Source organism: Copadichromis virginalis, linkage group LG12 (genome assembly GCF_057382275.1).
Source record: "Copadichromis virginalis isolate Kocher_CV1m ecotype Utaka linkage group LG12, C_Virginalis_male_GT1.1, whole genome shotgun sequence".
Taxonomy (NCBI): Eukaryota; Metazoa; Chordata; class Actinopteri; order Cichliformes; family Cichlidae; genus Copadichromis; species Copadichromis virginalis.
Window position 1 is genome coordinate 9,931,661 of NC_140629.1, and position 24,045 is coordinate 9,955,705.

The 24,045-nt window shown below is 41.9% G+C and overlaps 1 long non-coding RNA gene and 1 pseudogene across 2 annotated transcripts; one reads left to right on the forward strand and one right to left on the reverse strand.

Moving 5' to 3' along the window:
- Positions 1 to 3,195: 3,195 nt before the first annotated feature.
- LOC146696518 (uncharacterized) lies at positions 3,196 to 6,662 on the reverse strand (annotated as a pseudogene). The gene is made up of 5 exons (XR_014923100.1): positions 6,589 to 6,662; positions 4,828 to 5,217; positions 4,518 to 4,670; positions 4,148 to 4,231; positions 3,196 to 4,054 (listed from the first exon to the last, which is right to left on the reverse strand). The product of XR_014923100.1 is annotated as an uncharacterized LOC146696518 (transcript).
- A 4,975-nt stretch (positions 6,663 to 11,637) lies between these two features.
- On the forward strand, positions 11,638 to 12,110 carry LOC146696519 (uncharacterized). The gene is made up of 3 exons (XR_014923101.1): positions 11,638 to 11,777; positions 11,864 to 11,988; positions 12,071 to 12,110. It is a non-coding gene; the product is annotated as an uncharacterized LOC146696519 (long non-coding RNA).
- Positions 12,111 to 24,045: the final 11,935 nt, after the last annotated feature.

The following is a 24,045-nucleotide window of genomic DNA, read 5'->3' on the forward strand; positions in this document are numbered from 1 at the left end:
TCTGGAGAGTAACAATAACCGGCAGGTGTGGCAGGGCATCCAGCATCTAACCAACTATAAGCCCAATCTCGGAGCTGCGGAAGGTGACCTGGCGCAGGCGGAGGAGCGGAATATCTCCTTCGCCTGTTTTGAGGCCATGGTACCGGAGGTGCTGCTGGAGCCACAGCAGCACCACCCTCACCCTGGAAGAGCAAGAGGTGAGGCGCACGCTGCAGCCCGTTAACTCGAGGAAGGCGGCGGGTCGTGATGGTGTGCCAGATTGAATATTGAGGGATTGTGCAGAACAGCTGGATGGGATCTTCACCAGGATCCCCAACAAATCCCTCGTACAGGCGACTGTCCCACTCTGCCTGAAGTCCTCCACCATAGTCCCCTTGCCTAAGATGTCCCATATCACCAGCCTGAATGACTATAGACCAATGCCACTCACCCCAGTGGTAATGAAATGCGTTGAGAAGCTGGTCCGCAGACACATTACAGCAGCCTTGCCCCGCAGCCTGGATCCTCACCAGTGTTACGGCAGCATTCCATGCTGCCGTAACACACCTGGATGAGCATGGGAGCTACAGTATGTGCGGATGCTCCTCGTGGATTACTGCTCAGCTTTTAACACCGTCCTTCCACACAAACTGGTGGCCAAGCTACAAGACCTGGGGCTTCCATACAGCACCTGCATGTGGATCAAGAGCTTCCTCTCGGGCTGTAGACAGAAATGGTAAATGGCCTGTACTTATATAGCGCTTTACTAGTCCCTAAGGACCCCAAAGCGCTTTACATATCCAGTCATCCACCCATTCACACACACATTCACACACTGGTGATGGCAAGCTACATTGTAGCCACAGCCACCCTGGGGCGCACTGACAGAGGCGAGGCTGCCGGACACTGGCGCCACCAGGCCCTCTGACCACCACCAGTAGGCAACGGGTGAAGTGTCTTGTCCAAGGACACAACGACCGAGACTGTCCAAGCTGGGGCTCGAACCGGCAACCTTCTGATTACAAGGCGAACGCCCAACTCTTGAGCCACGATCGCCCGAGAGAGAGAAAGTCAGAGTTGGCCATCACACATCCTCAGCCCTGAGTCTCAGCACTGGCTCACCCCAGGGCTGTGTGCTTAATCCACTGCTCTACGCTCTTTACCCACACGACTGCACTCCTCTCCACCGGAGCAACATCTTTGTGAGACGACACCACCGTGATGGGGCTCATTTCCAGGGGTGACAAGTCTGCATACAGAGACGAGGAGGAGCATCTGTCACGGTGCCACGGTGATTGGCCTCATCAGTGACAACGATGAGGCCGCCTACAGGGAGGAGGTGGATCGTCTGGCTGAGTGGTGCGACAGAAACAACCTGCTGCTTAACACCGAGAAGACCAAGGAGCTCATCGTGGACTACAGGAGGAATGCTGACCCACATCCACCCATCCACATTAAGGGGACGGCTGTGGAGCGTGTGAGCAGCTTCAAGTTCCTGGGAGTCCACATCTCCGAGGATCTCACCTGGACGACCAACTGCTCCAAGCTGGTCAAGAAGGCTCACCAGCGCCTCTTCTTCTTGAGGACTCTGAGGAAGAACCACCTGTCCTCAGACATCCTGGTGAACTTCTATCGCTGCACCATCGAGAGCATCCTGACCAACTGTATAACAGTCTGGTACGGGAACTGCTCTGCCTCGGACCGGAAGGCGTTGCAGAGGGTCGTGAAAACTGCCCAGCGCATCGCCGGAGCACCACTTCCTGCCATAAAAGACATCTACAGGAAGCGGTGTCTGAAAAGGGCTGGGAAAATCATCAAAGACCCCAGTCACCCATCACATGGACTCTTCACCCTCCTGCCCTCTGGGAGGCGCCACAGGAGCCTCCGGACTAAGACCACCAGGTACCGGAACAGCTTCTTCCCCACAGCTGTCAGACTCCTGAACTCTGCCTCCTGACATCTGACCCACGTTAAACTCATGGACTGAACATACACACACCCACAATGGACAACTGTACCCTCAAACACAATAATAACATGGACTGAACCACCACTCACAACCACTAGCACTTTATATAGCCTCTGTAGAAACTATCTACACCCTCACTTATCTTAACTGCACTACTGTATAGCTCTGTGTAAATAATCATTCTGTACATTCGATAATCTTTAATCCTACAACTGTTTACAACTTGCATAGTTCCCATTTCTGTATAGCTGTATATCCCAGATTCTGTAAAGTTATTTATTTCATTTCATATTCTGTATAGTTTTTCATATTTATATCCTGTTCATATCCTGTACATAGCTTGTACTCACTACAGCCTGTACATACTTATAGTTATAGAATATTCACAACATACTTCATACCATGTACATTATAACATACCATAATAGACCCATTTCTGTAATATACTCACATATCTATATTATTGCTAATATATATTGTAATATATCTATATCACTAAAGCACTTCTGGATGGATGCAAACTGCATTTCGTTGCCCTGTACCTGTGCATGTGCAATGACAATAAAGTTGAATTCTATTCTATTCTATTATGGTGTAATGCCAATAACCTCCTCCTCAACACTTCAAAAACCAAAGACCTCATAATAGAAAAGGAAAAAGGCAGAGATCCAACCACTATTCATTAATGTGTGTGTAGAAAGGGTGGCAGGCTTCTGCTTCCTGCACTGAAAAAAAAAAGTTCTTTCAATTTACTTGATTTTATTGTGTACATCGGTCCCACATAATATGAATAAGTATGACTGACTTAATTTTCCACTTTCCCTCAAGTAATTAATGCTTGTCAGATCAAAGTATTTTATTTATATCAGATTACTTTAAAAAATCATGTTTGATGTACTAATATTAATCTATTATCATAATATCAATGTATTGCATAATGTCAATATATTTTAATGTTTAACACCAACTTATTTTTATTTGCCAGTGGTACACAATGATATTATGTAATGTAAACACATTGCAATTATGTTCCTGCAACACAAATTATGGCTTTAAATCCTACTTAATTTTTTCAATTGAAATATTAACTGATTATTATTGACAAAAAAGGCAAAGACTGTGAGTGCTACTGAACAATTCACCTTTATTAAACTGTAACAGCAGTGAAAGCAGCAATTCTGCCATGAACAAGTCTAAAATCACATCCATGTAAACTTGTTAACACATTTTTAAAGATAGCCTGCAGAAATAACTAAAAGAAAAAGTTAGTTTGGGAATATATTTGCAAATATTTCACAAAAAACTGACCTTAGCAGCAAATAAAAGAAAGTGCTTATAGATGATCCTGTCATCTCTTACATATAAAACATTTGTATTAATTACACAATTGAAAATGTAAACTAAATTAAGACTACCTGAAAAAAAGCAACACGCTTTTATGAATAAACAGATTTACCCAAATATAACTTGTGTGTTATTTGACAACAGTTTCAGCTTCTGTACAAGTATTTACCTGTATAAGATTTCAACTAAGTTGAGCCTTAAATGACATTGTTACATAACTAATACCAAACACCTACATGAATTTTAATCTTCATTTTAAACATGTAAGCAGGACATTAAGGTTGACTTAGAACATATTGCTAAAAATCGTCAGTAAAAATTTCTTACAACATGATACCAAAAGGAAAAATTATCCTGCATTGCAGTCACATGAGGGGAAAGCAATAAAAACATAAGCAGTATAACATTACTGAACACAAAATGAAAAACTGCAAAGAATTGCAGAAGTGCAGTCTTTGACTTCTCAATGAAACAGATGGTTTTTGAAAGCAAGAACTTTAGAGAGTTTAGCTCCATCCAGTTCCATGAAAACCTTCTGGAAAACGTCAAAGTTATAGCGAAGGTCAGCAGGGTAGGCAAGGTTTAATGCATACATGAGTCCAAATAGCATTATCACAGCAACTGCTACATTATCCAAAGTCTTCGCCACCCTGATGCCTGCAAGGACAACTCTTGTTCATCTGCTGAAGCTTGCTCTTTAAGAAGATAAATTCAAACAGTGGTGTCTTCAACAGTCTCACTGATGGCACGTTCTTCCATGCCCTGTAAAAAAGAAGCCATGTTAGTCATTTCCAAGTAAGTAATATGACACACTGTGGAAAGTCCAAAAAAAAAAAAAAAAAGACAAGTACATACCACATACTCCTGGATAAGCATGCCAGGGTCTTCACCCATGTAGATACACACTCCCTTAACACACTCAGCATCAACATCTTCACACTGAAATGAAATGTATGTAATTAGCATCTTCATTCAGCTCTTGTCCTTCATTTAAGTTTTAATAGTGTACTTTACATGAATGTTTTTAAAGTAAAGGCACACAAATTAATAATAGGTTTACTGGCAATTAATAATAAGTTGACAAAGTGAAGGTTAAAAAAAACAAGTAGATGTAAAAATACAAAATGAGAGAATTTATCATGGGAAACATTTGAAATCTTCCACAATTATAAAATTTCATCCAAAGAGGATCATGTTAAGTGAATGTTGAGGCTTTATCACTTACATTATCCATTTATGCCACAATTCTTTTCAGTATTAGTCCAAGCTCTCCTCTTCTGTTGACCAACTTCACCAGGTTGTCCAAGTGGAGATCCAGCTGAGCCAGGAACTTTGTTTGAGGGGGGATAGTGGCAATTCTCTTAAACTCAGCGTTGATCTGAAAACATGAGCACAGAGAAATGAGCTTCAAAGGTTTAATACCTGGAAGAAGGCCGCAATCACTCATGCTGAAGAAATGGGCTGTCAAATAACAACTGTGCCTTAACCATTTTAGGCTAATACCACAAGAACACCGTGTATGAGGCAAACCTTACCTCATGGAAATCAAATAGAGCAGGCCATCTTGCCATGAAAGCCTCCACCATTGGTGCAGCACGAACAACTTCATGTCTTCTGTATGAAAAAGTCTTTTCCATCTTGAGTTTCACCAACTCTGTTACTCTTTTTTATGTCCATGTGGTGGGCTTTGACATGTCAATAGCTTTAAGAGTCCCCTTGTCTGCTACTTCTGAAACTGAGGTAAGGTTAAGAAACTCATTCCCAAACAAGGAATCCATAAACTGAAGCTGCCCTGAAGACAACACTGTCTCTTGACTTCAACGATGAGATCCTCAGTTGATTCAGGCGCTTCATTAGAGAGTGAGCCTTCGACAGGTTCCGTCAGCCAAAACAGTCTTTAGGACCATAGGACTCCCCATAGGACTCTGTAGGAAAAAAATAATTAAATATCAGACATTCAGAAAGAATCCTTTCAGTTTAGTTTTCATAAAGCTATCCATACCCAATACTCAAAGTTATAAAGATCAGACATAAAAAAGTAGAATTTATCTAATGAAATACATGCGACTGAACCTATTACACTTATATGAACACCTTTTATTTCTATATGCCTTTTTAAAGTCACAATGTGGACTGATCCAATCTCATAGTCAACCAATGGATAAGTATCAAGGAGTTCACAGAGTGAAGCGAGAGTGAATATTCTTGTGGATACTGGGCGGAGCTCAAAAGCTCTGTCGTGCTCTCTGTACCAGCCATCAAGCTCTCTGACAATGTAGAATATGCTGTGGTACAATGCAGATATGGTTTTTCAGTATTCTGGCAATCCACCTGCTGCCCTTTGGGCCAGTACCATTCCATTTCTATAAGTTATACTCTTTATGTCACACACTGTGCAAGGTTGACCTCTAGAATGTCAGGGAATATGTACCTAATGACTTAAGCTATCTCCTCTTTAAGCAAATCCACTAGAAAGGCCGATACAGCTGAGCTCTCTAATTCAGACTTGCCAAGAGATGGGGAGTTTAGATGGTAAGCTATAATCATCTGATGTTTTGACTTCTGTAATCATAAAGGTAAAAATTCCACCATCACAAAAAACATTAATTTTAATTGAAAAAGGGTATTCCAGTCCAGAAGAGCATCAATGGTTTCTTTAAAGTACCAGTCTTTCCTCATTTATACATAATGTTTTGAGAAGCAGCTCACATATGTTCTACACAAACTAGAAAAAAAGAGGGGGGGGGGAAAGGGTCCTAATTTGTTTTGGGCCGATTTTGGAAAATTCACTATACATCACTTAATAAGACATAGTCTGTTGAACAAACTTATCTCCTTGTAGATATCTGCTGTATTATTTGGGCATGGTGGCAGGATCCTTCTTATAACTTGAGTGCATGTCATCAGCAAGAATTAAGGTATGGCACTGTGGCCCTCCCAGCTTCTGAAACTCTGACAGTTACAGCCGGACTAATTAGCCAATGTAGCCATAGCTAGCACGAGTAACACAAACACTATTGCGCTCTCAGTGACGTTTTAACTTGCTAAGCCATCAAAAACGTCAGTGCTCTCTGTCACATGCATAAATTCCATATCTGACCGACAACAGCTGCTTTCTCCCGACTATGTGCAATTTGTTAATATTTTTCAGCTTTAGCCACAAAGCTAATACCAACTTTAGCTAGCACTGTAAAAACAACATGTAGGTGCATTACAGATTACGTTTCATATAGCATGCACTACAACAATTCTGTGAAAACGTACCCAACTAAAACAAATGTATTTAAATTACTTACCTTCTCACTATGCCTGACTCAGTGCCAAAGGTTGCATGTGGCTGAACAGTCTTCCAGAATCTGGCGGTCAATTGCGCTCTCCTTAAATTATGTTGTTGTCTTATTGGATAAGACTCTAGGTCTTATTATCCAATCGCATTTAGTTGTTGTCTTTGAATATATTGCATCATTTCCGGTTGTGGTCAAACATGATTACAATGGTTTTAGTATTCTAATTTAGTCACTTTAAATCAATGCAAGAAAAATGAGTAGTCTCAGTATTGTTTATAATCAAGTAAATGGTACTTTATTTAATCATGTAAATAAGAGAAACATGAGAGGCTTGTGTAGCATTAACTAAATTCATTTGTGCAAATTCAAAAGCCTGCCAATTCCCATTTTTTCAGTGTGGGAGTCAACATAGAGGAGAACCTTTCCTGGAGTGGGAACACCTCCGAGCTACTGAAAAAGGCACAACAGAGACTGTACCTCCTGAGAATTCTCAGGAGGAATAACATCACACAGAGACTGCTGGTGTCCTTCTATAAAGCCACCATTGAGAGTGTTCTAACCTATTGCAACCCGCTTCTTAAAAAGGCCCAAAACATCATAAAAGATACCTCACATCCTGGCCACTCCCTGTTTGAACTGTTGCCCTCAGGCAGACGGTACAGAGCAATTAGTGTAAGGAGTAATAGACTCACACACAGCTTTTATCTAACTGCAATAATACGTCTGAATACTGCTACAAAACAAATGCCACTCTTGTATTAATCTATGCGCTGACTGAAGCATGTATGAGGGAACGTATGTGAATGTTTGTTGATACCTCTTATACTTTAAGTATTCTATTTATTTTATTATTGAATTTTATTGTTTTATTTATATTTTGATATCGTTAGGGATGATGCAATGATCAGGGACCATTTTTAATTTCGTTGTACCTCTGACAATGACAATAAAGATTCTGATTCAGATTCTGATCTTAACATCTTCAACTCTAACACTTCCAGTTTAGCCTCTTGTCTTTTTGTCAGTGCCATCATCTCTAAACCATACATCATAGCAGATCTCACTACCACTACATTATACAGCTTCTATACAGCTTTTGTGTACTATACATGGCTTTGGGCAGTTGACCCTTGATATTTCACCCACCTCTCTCCTATTCACACACGTATTCTGTCTTTTTCCCCTGATGTCCATTCCTTTTCTCTCCAGAGCATACCTCCACTTTCCCAGGCTCTCTTCTATCTGCTTCCTACTCTCTGTACAGCTCGCAAGGTCATCTGTGAACATACACAGAGAAAACACAACAGAGACCTCATCTGCCAATCTGTCCGTCAGCACTGCAAACAAGAATGGGCTCAGAGCCAAAGTAATGTCACCCTTACCCTTCAGTTCAAGGACTTGGCAATAATAATAATAATAATGATAATGGATTGCATTTATATAGCGCTTTTCGGGACCCCTCAAAGCGCTTTACAATACCACTATTCATTCACTCTCACATTCATACACTGGTGAAGGCAAGCTACAGTTGTAGCCACAGCTGCCCTGGGGCAGACTGACAATAGTGGGAAGGAAAAACTCCCTTTAGCAAGGAGAAACCTACTGCCGAAGCAGACTCAGGGACAAGAAAGGCAAGGAAGAAAGGGCAAACGGCAGCACCTGTGTACCTGTCATTGGCCTGGATGGGATGTTCCAGTCCCGAAAACCCTGCTCTCCTCGCTCCCGCCGGCATGGTGTGAATCTGCGGAACCTGCGGCCTCTGTGTCGGGCTTCTAGGACGGCTAGCGACCGGGATCCACTGCTTACCGCTAGGATTGGCCTGGTAAATGCTAGGTCCCTAGCGAACAAAACGTTTATCCTGAAGGATTTTTTCACATCCCGAGGACTGGATTTTCTCTGTGTGTGCAAGACGTGGCTGGGCGCCGGTGAGTGCAGCATCTTCTCAGATCTTCTACCTGGCGATTGCTGCTATTTTAATAATGTTGGGCCGAGGAGGAGGAATAGCTACGATCTTTAAAAGTCATTTTAAATGTAAGCAGCTATCAACCCCATCATTCACCAGCTTTGAACTGTCTGTGTTTGAGCTGGGCTGCTCTCACACAGTGTTGTGTGCGGTGGTTTATCAGCCTCCAAAATACAATAAGGACTTTGTGAGTGACTTTGCTGACTTCTTGGCTGAATTCATGCCAAAATATGATCGTGTTCTTATTGTTGGGGATTTTAATATTCACGTGTTGTCCTGATATGCCCATGGCGAAGGGCTTTTTAAACCTTATTGATTCGTTTAATCTGGTGCAATGTGTGACAGGTCCCATAACATAGAGATTTGTGATGCTGTGTTTTCTGACCACAGTCCTGTGATGTTTGAAGTTCCTCTTGCCTGTGCCTCAGTTAAACCTCGCGCTGCTGCTCAGCGCTGTCGTGTTTTTAACTCCTCCACTGCTGAACACTATTCAACAGTCTTTGACCAGATCTGTAAGATCCCGGATTTTTTATGCAGCCAGACTGAGGAACTGAGCTCATGGTTTTATTCTACCTGTCGGACTGCTTTGGACACTGTGGCTCCATTAAAAACCAGACTGCCTAAAACTAAATCTGAGCCCTGGCTGAACGACATGACCCGAGCTGTCAGACGCGACTGCCGTCGAGCTGAGCGCAAGTGGAAAAAGGACAAACTACAAGTGTCATTCCAGATGCTGAAGGACTGTTGGCGTCAATATCAAAGAACTGTAAAAGATGCCAAAAGAAAACACTTATCTGACATTATTTTGTCAAACCCGCGTGTTATATTTAAAACTATTAACTGTTCTTAATGCACCGTATACTGACTGTATTGAGCCCTCATCAGAAGCCTGTGAAAATTTTTATACACTTTTTTATTGAGAAGGTCTCCTCCACAAGGGCTCAAATCTCTCCTTGTGCTCATGACCTCTCAGTCTCTGTTTCCTGCTCTGCTGTCTTTGACAGGTTTGAGCCTGTGACTCTGTCCTTTTTAAAGGAGACTGTTGGTCATCTTAAGCCTGCAGGGTCTCCAAATGATGCTGTCCCTCCTCGACTTTTAAAAGAGGTGTTACCTACAGTTGGTCCTTTGGTTCTTGAGCTGGTAAACCATAGTCTGATGTCAGGTGTTGTCCCCAAAGATTTTAAACATGCAGTAGTCAAACCCCTGATTAAAAAACCTGCTCTTGATCCTACGGTTCTTACAAATTACAGGCCTATCTCCAAACTACCTTTTCTTTACAGCCAAATAATGGCCTTCCTGGAAAAGCAAAATGTTTTAGAGGTTTTCCAATCTGGTTTTAAACCCTTTCATAGCACTGAATCAGCCCTTTTAAAAGTTTTTAATGACATATTTTTAGCGACTGATGCTGGGGACTGTGTTGTTCTTGTGCTTTTAGATTTGACAGCTGCATTTGATACCCTGGATTATACCATTTTGTTCTCTCGTTTGGAGCACTGGGTGGGCATTAGGGGCACAGCACTGGAGTGGTTCAGGTCCTACTTGACGGGGCGAACTTTTTGTTTCAGCCTTGGTGACTATGTGTCGTCCTCTGCTCCCCTCTTGTGTGGTGTCCCACAGGGCTCAGTTCTAGGCCCCTTCCTCTTCTCTTTATATCTGCTTCCTCTTGGTTCTGTACTAAGAAAGCACGGCATTCCTTTCCACTTTTATGCTGATGACTGTCAGATCTATGTCCCTCTAAAGAAAAAAGGCAGATACCTTACACAGCCATTACTTCAGTGTCTTGATGACATTAAGACTTGGATGTCTGTTAACTTTTTAAAATTCAATGATAAAAAGACAGAGGTGATGGGTCTGTGAAGGTTCTCAGTCATCCAGGTCATCGTAGTCAAAGGAGCTTGCAAAGAAAAGCGTCTGGACTTCTTTAAGTTGCTTGAAGACGTTTCACCTCTCATCCGAGAAGCTTCTTCAGTTCTAAGGTCAAATGGTGGAGAGTCCCAGATATAAACCTAGTGGGAGAATCCCCCCACAGAGGGACAAAAGGACCCCCTGATGATCCTCTAATCGACATATCACCGCCTTTACCCAGGGGATGCCATACCCTGCATCTATGGACTTCCTAAAACCCACAAGGAAGCTGTCCCACTCAGACCCATAGTAAGTAGCATAAACTCAGCCACTTATAACATTGCTAAACACCTTGCTACCATCCTTGCTCCTCTTGTGGGGAACACCCCACACCACATCAAGAACTCCACCGACTTCACCGACAAGGTCCAGAAACTTACCCTGGATCCAGATGAAACCATGGTGTCCTTTGATGTAGTCTCTCTCTTCACTTGCATACCCACCACGGAGGCCGTGGAGACTGTCAGAAAACGACTACAAGAAGACAGCTCCTTGGAGGACAGGACCAACTTCACACCCGATCAGATCTGCACACTGTTAGACCTCTGCCTCACCACTACATATTTAAAATACAACGAAGGCTTTTACAGACGAAAACATGTCTGTGCCATGGGCTCCCCCGTGTCACCTATTGTAGCCAACCTTTACATGGAGGAAGTGGAAAGGAAGGCTCTTGGCTCTTTCAAAGGAAGAGTACCCAGCCACTGGTACAGATATGTGGACGACACCTGGATCAAAATCAAGACACAAGAAGTGGAATCCTTCACTGCGCACATTAACGCTGTGGATAAAAACATCAAGTTCACCAGGGAAGACACAAAGGACAACTGTTTGCCTTTCCTGGACTGCGCTGTGCACATTGAAGAGAACGGCAAACTCAACATCGAAGTTTACCGGAAGCCCACACACACGGACCAGTACCTCCTCTTCGACTCCCATCACCCTTTGGAACACAAACTTGGAGTAATTAGGACCCTACACCAATGGGCAGAACGTGTTCCCTCTAAGCCTGAAGGAAAAAAGAAGGAACACACACATGTAAAGGAAGCACTCAAAACGTGCGGCTATCCTAAATGGGCGTTCTTAAAGTCAGCAAAGAGGCACAGAAAAGAAGATCAGACACCAGCGAGGGAGGATAAGAAGGACAGACGCAACAACATTGTCATCCCCTATGTGTCATGGTCCGGGTGAATACGGGGTGTTTCCACTCTGCTGGGCTCCACCTTCAGACGGAGACTCCAATCAGCTTCCACACCTGGTTCCAATCAAGTCACCTGCATATAAGACCAGCGTTCACGACAGACCCCTGCCAGATCTTCTGCTAACACATGTTAGTGCTAGGCCGCCAAGCCCTTGCGAGAACTCTGGATTACTGTTTTTTCTCCTCACCGTGTTTTCTTTCCTTTTTCGCCATAGGACCCATCTGCCTGCCTCCCTGCTCAGCTCCCCACTCCAAGCCTATTCTGGATCTGCTTTGGACACTCCTCACCCGGAACCCCCTGGACACTCCCTCCTCGATTGACACTTCAAATCTGCAACGCGTAAGCCCAAACCACCATAGCCTAATTCTCCAGCTGTGATTCATTGAGACTACCACTGACTACTTTCCTCCTCTCATCATAGTGACTTCACACCTCCCTCCAAGCCGCTGCCCCCTTTCTCCATTCCCCAGATCCCTCTGTGGAATCCAGCCCTCAGAGTTTCTCGTTCACAGTTTTGCCTCACAGTTTTCCGCTCATAGCTTTCACAGTTCATAGCATGCATAGGTTATAGCATTCTTAGTTTTCTGTTTTGTAACTTCGCTCAGCTCTGTAAATAAACTCTGTGCTCACGCCCGTTTTGCCTCCCTCTGTGTCTGCATTTGAGTCCACACCCACTGCCTGGCCCTCTCGGCCGTAACACTATGTAGCCGGTGTATCAGAAAAACTCAGGAGAGTTTTCTCCAAGCATGACATCCCGGTGCATTTCAGACCGAGCAAAACGCTCAGACAAAAACTGGTTCACCCGAAAGACAAAACGCCAAAACACAGACTTAACAATGTGATGTATGCTGTACAGTGCAGCGAGGAATGCTCAGACCTCTACATTGGAGAGACCAAACAGCCACTTCACAAGCGCATGACACAACACAGAAGAGCCACCTCCACAGGACAAGACTCAGCAGTCCATCTGCATCTTAAGGATAAAGGACACTCTTTCGAGGATGCCAATGTTCACATTTTGGACAGAGAGGACAGATGGTTTGAAAGAGGAGTGAAAGAAGCCATCTACAGTGGGGCAAAAAAGTATTTAGTCAGCCACCGATTGTGCAAGTTCCCCCACTTAAAATGATGACAGAGGTCAGTAATTTGCACCAGAGGTACACTTCAACTGTGAGAGACAGAATGTGAAAAAAAAATCCATGAATTCACATGGTAGGATTTGTAAAGAATTTATTCGTAAATTAGGGTGGAAAATAAGTATTTGGTCACCTCAAACAAGGAAAATCTCAGAACGACTGATCCGTGTTAAGGACAGAATGAATGGGGCCATGTATCGTGAGATTTTGAGCCAAAACCTCCTTCCATCAGTGAGAACTTTGAAGATGAAACGAGGCTGGGTCTTCCAACATGACAATGATCCAAAACACACCGCCCGGGCAACAAAGGAGTGGCTCCGTAAGAAGCATTTGAAAGTCCTGGAGTGGCCTAGTCAGTCTCCAGACCTCAACCCCATAGAAAATCTGTGGCGGGAGTTGAAAGTCCGTGTTGCTCGGCGACAGCCCCAAAACATCACTGCTCTCGAGAAGATCTGCATGGAGGAATGGGCCAAAATACCAGCTACTGTGTGTGCAAACCTGGTAAAGACCTATAGTAAATGTTTGACCTCTGTTATTGCCAACAAAGGTTATGTTACAAAGTATTGAGTTGTATTTTTGTTATTGACCAAATACTTATTTTCCACCCTGATTTACGAATAAATTCTTTACAAATCCTACCATGTGGATTCATGGATTTTTTTTTCACATTCTGTCTCTCACAGTTGAAGTGTACCTCTGGTGCAAATTACTGACCTCTGTCATCATTTTAGGTGGGGGAACTTGCACAATCGGTGGCTGACTAAATACTTTTTTGCCCCACTGTATGTCCACTGTGAGCGACCATCTTTGAACAGAGGCGGTGGTTTACGACACCAACTCTCTGCCATCTATAATCCAGTTTTGAGATCCCTTCCCAGACGCCTTAACGCCCACACACATCCTGGGCCATCTGACCTCAGGAATTCGCATGATAAGGTGGGGCCAGGTTTCACAATGAACACACCCGAAATTCTGGCTGATTGGGACCCACACCCAGTTTCACACCTTGGCTCAGGCGATTAGAGGATCATCAGGGGGTCCTTTTGTCCCTCTGTGGGGGGTTACTCCCACTAGGTTTATATCTGGGACTCTCCACCATTTGACCTTAGAACTGAAGAAGCTTCTCGGATGAGAGGTGAAACGTCTTCAAGCAACTTAAAGAAGTCCAGACGCTTTTCTTTGCAAGCTGCTTTGACGACAGAGGTGATGGTTTTTGGTGGCCCCACTGAGACCCCCAATGTGTATGTAGATTCCCTGACACAGTATGTTAAGCCAACTGTCACAAACCTGGGGGTCAAAGTGGACTGTGATCGGAAGTTTGATAATCAAATTAAGGCAGTGGTAAAATCTAGCTTCTTTCACCTCAGGCAGCTGGCAAAAATAAAGCCAATTCTTTCACGGCAGCACTTTGAGACAGTGATCCAGTGCTTTATAAATAAAATTGGATTGGATTGGATTCCTCTCTGGCACCCTATCAAGTTATCCCTTTAAAAAAGCGTGTTAAAGACTGATTTAACATATGTGAACAGAGATTCATGAATCTGCAAAGAACCGTAGAATTGTAAATATGAATATTTTATCATTTACAATACTGATAATATCCATATATATATATATTTTTTTTTTCAAATCTGCAGTGCTCCAAGGTTTTTGGAAATTGGGTGTAACAATATGGGTTAGGCTCAGACAAAAATATTTTGATTACATTAAATTAAACATTACATTTGACATCTACTACAGCTGCAGAACTTGACATGATGTAAAAGACAATGCTTACACAGTATGGATTTATTAATATCACAGCATTTTTGTGGTGAGGAAAGAGTAATCACAACACTGGTTAAACAAATCAGATTTTTTTTTATTCTGTACAGAAATAAAAGTGTGGTGTAAGATAATTAGATGCTATTCTCTTCCATTCTTTATGCTTTATGCTTTTAGGATTCAGCTTTATACTTAAAGCACCTTAAGTCAAATTCACACCATGTGAATGCCTTTAAGGGGAAGTGGCATTGACGCAGGTGACTACTTTTTCACCCGCAACTCAAAAGAATTACCACCTCAATTACTTATTGTTTTTCTGTGAACTCTCTGCTCTCACCGTGTCAGCATCCTTGCAGTTCAGCTTTGTTCTGATGTGACCAGTGTGAAATTTTACTGTTACTTGACTGTGGATGAAGTAATTTTTTATATTTTTGTTAATCTGACAAACTGAGGAAATCTGAAACTACTATGGGTTTTTTAATACCTGTATTTGTTCAGATTCTTTGGCAAATTAAAGCTATTATAAGTAGACAAATGCTAATGTATTAGCTAGCTTTACCTGTCTGCAAAGTTGCCATGCAGACAGAAAAAATTAAACCAGATGAGTGTCAGATTGTCAGCTTCTTTTTCTATGATTTCTAAAAGGATTATTGAGGATTATTGATATTGATAATAGATGACAGGGATAATTCTACCCTTAAGAGGTATTAGTTGCGGCGAATAAGCCTAACCCCATTCTGCACTGCAGTTCAGCCTGTGGTAAACTGCAGCCACAAGGATGTTATTCTTCACTATCTTCATATTTACATGTCCAGTGAACCAATGCCGTCCCTTTAATATGATGCATGTCGTCTAATATGACCAATGTTTATGAGAAGGTGGGCCGCCAGAAGTCTAAGTTACAGGCAGGGGTGAGTAGGCTCTCAGCCATCTTTCACAAAACACTTACAAATAATAAACACAGCAAGTGGAGCTCGATTATGCGTCACTCCGTTTAGACTGGTTCATTTTTGTCATTTTTGTTTGACAACAAAACAGAAACACGTGAGACTGATAAACATACCAGTAGGTCCATGAGTATAAGACATTATAGCTGCATTTGGATTTCTTATAGTGGCATTGTAAAGCGCTTTGGGTGCCTTGAAAAGCGCTATATAAATACAATCCATTATTCTTCAGAGTATTTTAAGCTTATTTTAAGAAAATACACTTCCAAATTCACAAGGCAAATGCTGTTTCTGTGGATAGGCCACCTACCTTAATGGAAGTGACAGCCCATTGTTTTTTGGAATAAACAGAAGAAAACTGGGTTCAGTTAGGATGGCTGAACAAGCACAAATTCAGTTTTCATCTCAAGAAAAATCAGACAAGAAAGACCGGAGTAATAGCATGGAGGACGCCAGCATTCTAAACAGGAAATAAATCTTCCCAACCAGGAGAGAGACTTGGTATCAACTACCTCTTCTATTATTATTTGTGGTTAAAGGTTAGAAAAATGCCTGTTCACTCTGCAATACATGAATACTCTTCCTCTATTTCCATAATTTCTACAGGAGTCATCAGCTTGTGAGGATGCTGACTGTTATATATTTAAAAAGGAGACATAATATTACTTGGTGTATATTCTTATTTTTTATTTTTGGGCTCAAATGGCATTTCTTTGCATGATTTAGTGTTCAAAAGTTAGATTGTCTCACACTGTCATTTATGTATCTCTTCAGTTCATCGTCAGAATGAAACAGGCTATTTTTAATCCTCTCTGGGATTAATAAAGTTAAATTTAATTTAATCTAATCTAATAACTTTAATCTCAGCCAAAACGATTTACTCACGAACAAATAAAACACTGAAAAAGCCAAACAATAACATTTTTAAGTTATCAAAGTGACTTATATATCATGTTTAACCCGAGTAGTGAAAGACCACGGGGGTTTGAAGACGATGTAAGATAAGAGATAAGATAAAACTTTATTAATCCCTCGGGTGGGTTCCTCTGGGAAATTCGGTTTCCAAAAGCACAGCACCGACAGAAGTTACAGTTACAGAATATTATATACACACACACACACACACACACACACACACACACACACACACATATATAAATACAGAGACATATATAAATAAAATATACGAAGGGGATAAATAGAATAAATAGGAATAAAAAATAAAAATACAAGTGAATTGCACATTTCAAGTATTGAGGTCTATTTGCACCATTGACTATTAACAAAAGTATTGCACAAAAGGTATTGCACAGTGAGGTGAAGAGGCACTACAGCTTAGTTGTTCCCCCCTCCTTTGTCCACCTGTTTCCCCTCCCTCTCCCCTCCAGAGAGGAGTTAAACAGTTTGATGGCGTGTGGGACAAAGGAGTTTTTAAGTCTGTTAGTTCTTGTCTTGGGGAGAAGCAACCTGTCACTGAACAGACTCTTCTGGTTGTTAATGGCCGTGTGCAGAGGATGCCCAGCATTGTCCATAATGTCCAGCAGTTTTTTAGTGTCCTTTTCTCTGCCACTGTCACCAGAGTGTCCAGCTTCATGCCGACCACAGAGCCCTTCCTGATCAGTTTCTCCAGCCTGGATGAGTCCTTCTTTGCTGCTCCCCCAGCACACCACAGCATAGAAAAGTACTCCAGCAACCACTGACTGGTAAAACATCCTCAGGAGCTTCCTGCAGATGTTAAAAGACCTCAGCCTCCTGAGGAAGTACAGTCGGCTTTGGGCTTTTTTATACAGGTGCTCTGTGTTGCATGACCAGTCCAGTTTATTGTCCACCCACAGCCTGAGGTACTTGTACTTGTTGACCACCTCCACCTCCTCCCCCTCTATCTGAACCGGCAGTGGACCTGCTCTAGACCTCCCGAAGTCCACAACCAGTTCCTTAGTCTTTGAGGTGTTGAGTTGCAGGTGGTTTGTGTGACTCCAATGACTCCATGTGTCGGTCGGCTCAGATATTTGAAGTTTACACAGCTACATTCTCACCTGAAAATATGTTAAAAGTTTTTTTGCGACCCAGAAAGAGAAATAAGAGTAATATTAAGTCGTTTCCGCCATTGTTGGAAACTGGAATTGGCTGGGCCGCGCTATGAATTCTGCAATATGGATTTTCAATTTTGTTGTCCGGGTGGACAATCGGGAGAAATTTGGGAGAATGGTGGCTCTGGGAGATTTTCGGGAGGGGCACTGAAATTCAGGTTGTGGCAACATCACTAACCTTGTCAAACACCTCAGAGTAAATCATATCACAGAATATGACGAGCATATGTTGAGGTGAACTGAAGAGGAGGACAGGGACAAATCAAATCAAATCAAATCACTTTTTATTGTCACATCACATGTGCAGGCACACTGGCACAGCACATGCGAGTGAAATTCTTGTGTGCGAGCCCCACAAGCAACAGAGATGTGCAAACACAACAACACAAACGAGCAAAATACAAGAATGGCCAACCTGAAACTAATAAATATATGTACAATATATAATAGTGTATGCATTTCTGGATGTGTATACTAAATATTTTCCTACGTGTGTGTGTGTGTGTGTGTGTGTGTGTGTGTGTGTGTGTGTGTGTGTGTATACACATTTTTACAAATTAAATAGTAAAAAAATAAAATAAAATAATAATAATAATAATAATAATAAAATATATAAAATATACAGAGTTGAATATGTGCAAAACAAGTGGCATTTATATACAGTATGGAGTGCATAATGTTGAAGTTCCAGTAGTGAAGCTGAGGTGTCTATAACGTGTTCAGCAGTCTGATGGCCTGATGGAAGAAGCTGTCTCTCAGACTGCTGGTTCGGGACCGGATGCTGCAGAACCTCCTTCCTGATGGAAGCAGTCTGAACAGTTTATGGCTGGGGTGACTGGAGTCCTTTTTTTTTTTTCTTTTTTTTTTTTTTTAAATGACATCAGAAACAGCAGTATGCGATATTACGTGATGGCAGAGCTTCAGTTCATCCTTCGTCATTTTTTTTTTTTTTTTTTTTTTTTTTAATAAATAGGACAGGGGGAATGAATGAGAGAAAGAGGGGGAGAGAAAGAAAGAAAACCAAAGGGGAGAAGAGACGGTGAGAAGGGGGGGGAAGAGAGAGAGAAAAAAAAAAGAACTCCTGGGTCACCTGTATGGAGAAAAAAAAACAAACAAACAAAAAAAACAAACAGAGGAGACAGCAAACAACAAAGAGCAACATAATAATAGAGAAAACAAAGCACCATCACAATAAACTAGCTAGTCATTGACTCCAGTCAATGACTAGTGACTGGAGTCCTTGATGATCCTCCCCGCTTTCCTCAGGCAGCGCTTCCTGTAGATGTCTTGGAGGGAGGGAAGCTCACCTCCAATTATCCGTTCAGAGCACCGCACTACTCGCTGGAGAGCTTTGCAGTTGTAGGCGGTGCTGTTGCCATACCAGGTGGTGATGCATCCAGTGAGGATGCTCTCAATGGCACAGCGATAGAAGGTCCTGAGGACAGGTGCTGCTAGGGCGAGACAGACGTCTCTCACGGAGTCCTTTAGTGCTGCAGGCAGGCAAGGTGTTCAAATAGTGCACAATTTCAGTTTTTTTTATTTCTATATGATGAACTCTGCATTATTAAGTTATAAGAACAAGTAATCTGATGTCCTGTAATCATTATGATGCTATAATTTGATATACAATAAATTAAATACGTTTATGTACAAATTATCGGTATCGGATCAGTATCGTCGATACCACCCTGAATATTACTTGGTATTGGATCGTAAAGGAAATCAGTGGTATCGCACATCACTAATGTTAATATATTTGATTCCAAATATGCAGGCGGACATCACCAAGAAACCACTTACCAAGCATACCAGCATGGTGCATCCAAACTGCTTGCATTCCCATTTTAATCTATATGATGCAGATCATATCTGAAATCATAACAGGAAGTACATCTCAGTCAGTCACAATTAAGACTCTCTTGTTTTTTAAAGAAGAGGTTTTATGGGCTTTGTGTTGATTCATGATTTTGTTTGGAAATCTTTACTTCTTGCTTCCTTCATATTCTTTTCATCTGCTTTGACTGAATAAGTATTTTCTGTGGAAAAATAGCCTACAATTGTCCCTGATCAATTTTCCAGTCTGTGCTAAATTAGTTACAATTCCAGCAGTAGGGGAAAAAAAGAATTAGAAGCATTAGGACCAAGCTTAAAGATATTTATATTTTTTCTGAACCACCATGTAATTTCCTGTGACATATTGACGTCAAGTCTCCGTGTTGTTCCTGTATCATCTTTGTGTCTCAGGTAGACTTTTTTCTGGTTATTTTTGACCGAGCTCAGTGTTGTCTCGTTTTTCTCTATTTTAGTGGTAATTAAAGTGTCTTTCTTTGTGATTAAATCCCAGTGTGGCTTGTTTTTGTCTGCTTAGATCATCCTAATGAGCATTATCCTAGTATGACAAAACTGGCTAGAATGTATAAAGTTGCTGGTGGCCACCTCACTAAAACAGAGAGGTGCCTGAAAACTATCAGCCAGCATAACCTGTCTGGCTGATAAAATATGTAAAAGTAACAGCTGTCATCTCAGCTTGCAAAACTGTGGCCACTGGCTAGAAATGAGAGGAATGGCAAATGTGGCCCTTTTACATTTCTTTTCTGTTTTTTTGTTTGTTCAACAGGCACAGCAGCAGCTACTGACTGGGTCGGTGCTTCCTGAAAGGTCAGCGGTGAGTTTGTGGGTAAAAATACAGCAAAAGATAAATGTGATATGTGCACATACGAGAAGTCATTTGACTGTGTGGAACATGCCTGCCTGTGGGTAGGGCTGAGTCCACACCTGCTTCTGACAATGTGCAATATAAAATATACTTTGCTACGTGTTAACCCTGACAAACTACTGACATTTGAAAGAATCCTCCAGAAATCGTTAGAGTGCATGAAATACACGTCTGCATGAGGGGAAGAGGGTCTTCCTTTTTAATTCTGTAATTAAGCAATGACAGGACAGGGTGGGAAAAAAAACCTGTCCTGTCCTGTCCACATCATGATTTCTTTTTCATGATGTTGAACCTCGAGATTCAGATGCAGATGTACTTGGCTGTGACTTCTTATTAGCAGGTGAAAGTGCCACTGGCTTTGGCAAAAGCAGCAGTGTGAGATGGATTCAGTCACTGCTGCTCATTCACATATTCAAAAGGTACTTATACATTGAGATACAGGATAGGAGTATTTTTTACTTAAATATGTGTATTAATTACAGTGCATACAGTAATAATCCTTTACATGAGAAAAAGTTGTAAGGTTAAAAAAGCGAAAACAGCTATTGTGTTGTAATTAAAAACATGGTTGTAATACTATACATGAAAATACAACATTAATGTTGTTATTTTACAGCAATTTACGAGCTCTCAGTAAAATTTACAACAACCTTTTACAGTGTGAGTATAGCCTGTATTCAGCGTCTGCTTTATGTGGCATAAGCAGCTACACTTATGTATATGTTGCATCATTGCTGCAATAATTACAGTCAGGAGGAGAGTCACTGGAGACAGAAGGTGTAAAATGATTGAGGAATTGGACCTGAATTACATCACTATATTCTTGTTCACAGTGGAAACAGCAAATTACTTTCCCCAGCAGAACAGTGCAAACCACCACCCAGAGGTCTCTTTCCATCCCAATTACTGCAGGAACTTGTGAAAACAGAGCATTTTCAGGAGGGCGGTGGCTTTACAGTGGACTGCTGGATTTCATCTTCAGTAAAGGGTCCACAATCAGGAGAGCTGCTGACTGACGAGTGTTCCTTGCCAGAAAATGCCATCGATCTCCCAAATGCAACACTGCCCGCCTGCACAATCCAAGAGCACCTCACAGAATGCCAATTCCAAAACTCTTGTCTTTCTCAATGAATGCGCCGGTCTGTAACCTGGCTAGCCCAAATTGGATCAGAATCAGTGGAGGTTTTATTCCTTCTGGCAGTGCCTGGAGCCCAGTATTTCACTGCAACAACTGTCAGTCATTGGGCGGGTGGATTTGTTCCTGCTTTTAACTCGGCGTGTCTCGCTTCTCAGTGCAAGCCACTTTTGAAGTAGATTACCAGCCAGCTCTTCTTTCTGTCCCAGAGTGAGGCCACTTGCCAGTATATTATCAGTCTTTGGATGGTCTCATCCCTCTTACTTCTATTACTGTTGCCATAGTTGAGCTGTACATCTGGCAGAGTCATAAGAAAAATATTGTGCACACTAATTTCAAACTGCAGATGATGTGATTATTTTTGTCAGATATTACACACACACACACACACTAGATTGGAAAGGGAATTTGCACAGAAATGGGATCTGGTTTCAAAACCACTTCGGTTTCACTGAGCATGAATCTCTCAGATTCCAGGGCTGTGATGTAGTTACTGCATTTAATTCATGGCAGCGCCAGACTGTGCATTGAGCCCTTGGGAACACAAAGCATATTTTCCTTTATCTGGGAGCCATTGTGTTATTTTTCATTGTGGCTGACATTTCAAAAGCTATCTCCCTCAAAGTTCCAAGTTCACCTATCAAGTGCTGCCCTTACCCAGACAGATTAGGTGACAGTTTGTTTAAAATGTCAGCCACTCTCCCAATAACACTTGTACACATGTGAGGCTTATGGGATTTACAGGTGTATGAGAAACTCAGAAGATGAAAGACGGATGTAACATGACAGACAGCTCAGGGAAGCATTCAAACACGTTAATGTTATCTGGTGTGAATATCAACACATCAAAACAGGATAACTTTGTTCATTTTGAAGGTTAATATTATCCCTTTGCTTCCCACTAAATGTGTAGCATAGTGATTATGACAATTCCAGTAATAAATTCTCAGGCGAGATTTCTACTTCTGACTTCTTTAAAGGAGTCTGTATTTGTTCACATATAGTATTGAAAGTCAGGTGCAGCATTCTATAAAGTCTTCAGGGGGTTGATTGCTTTTGGTTTCTCAGTCTTTTGTGCTCTGCTTGAACTTGTACGAGGAGCCAAATCCATTCCTGCTTCTGAATAATATAAAATTTAATAATTATATCACACTAAGTGATTTATGCCTGTGAAGTTCCATGAACTTCAACTTGGCTGAAAATGTAGGCATTCTTTTTTATAATTTGAATTTCAGGTCCTTAAAAAAATAACCTTGCCCAATTTGACCTAGCCTGATGTGGTTTTACAAAAGTGCCAGTGTACTGTTCCAGTGTACAGTCCAACCTTGGTCAGTTTTTTTAACATATTATTATTATTGTACAGGGTGGGCCATTTATATGGATACACCGTAATAACATGGGAATGGTTGGTGATATTAAAGTCCTGTTTGTGGCACATTGGTATATGTGAGGGGGCAAACTCCTCAAGATGGGTGGTGACCATGGGGGCCATTTAGAAGTCGGCCATCTTGGATGCAACTATGGTTTTTTTCAATACGAAGAGGGTCATGTGACACATCCAACTTATTGGTAATGTCACAAGAAAAACAATGGTGTGCTTGGTTTCAATGTAACTTTATTCTTTCATGAGTTATTTACAAGTTTCTGACCACTGATAAAATGTGTTCAATGTACTGCCCATTGTGTTGGATTGTCAATGCAACCCTCTTCTCCCACTCTTCACACACTGATAGCAACACCGCAGGAGAAATGCCAGCACAGCCATCCAGTATCCGTAGTTTCAGGTGCTGCACATCTCGTATCTTCACACCATAGACAATTGCCTTCAGATGACCCCAAGATAAAAGTCTAAGGGGGTCAGATCGGGAGACCTTCGGGGCCATTCAACTGGCCCACGACGACCAATCCACTTTCCAGGAAACTGTTCATCTAGGAATGCTCGGACCTGGCACCCATAATGTGGTGGTGCACCATCCTGCTGGAAAAACTCAGTGCCAGCTTCAGTGCATAAAGAGGAAACACATCATCATGTAGCAATTTCAAATATCCAGTGGCCTTGAGGTTTCCATTGATGAAGAATGGACCCACTATCGTTGTACCCCATATACCACACCAAACCGTGACTTTTGTTGTTCCAACAGTCTTGGAGGGATCCATCCAATGTGGGTTAGTGTCAGACCAATAGCGCTGGTTTTGTTTGTTAACTTCACCATTCACATAAAAGTTTGCCTCATCACTGAACAAAATCTTCTGCATGAACTGAGGGTCCTGTTCCAATTTTTGTTTTGCCCATTCTGCAAATTCTGTGCGCCGATCTGGGTCATCCTCGTTGAGATGCTGCAGTATCTGGAGTTTGTAAGGGTGCCATTTGTGAGTAGCTAATATCCACTGAAGGGATGTTCAACTAATGCCACTCTCCAGTGACATGCGGCGAGTGCTACGCTGTGGGCTCTTGCTGAATGAAGGACAGCCACTGATGTTTCTTCATTAGTGACAGTTTTTTTGCGTCCATATTTTGGCAAATCCAACACTGAACCAGTTTCACGAAACATAGCAAGCAGTTTGCTAACTGTAGCATGGGCGATGGGTGGTCTCGTAGGGTGTCTTG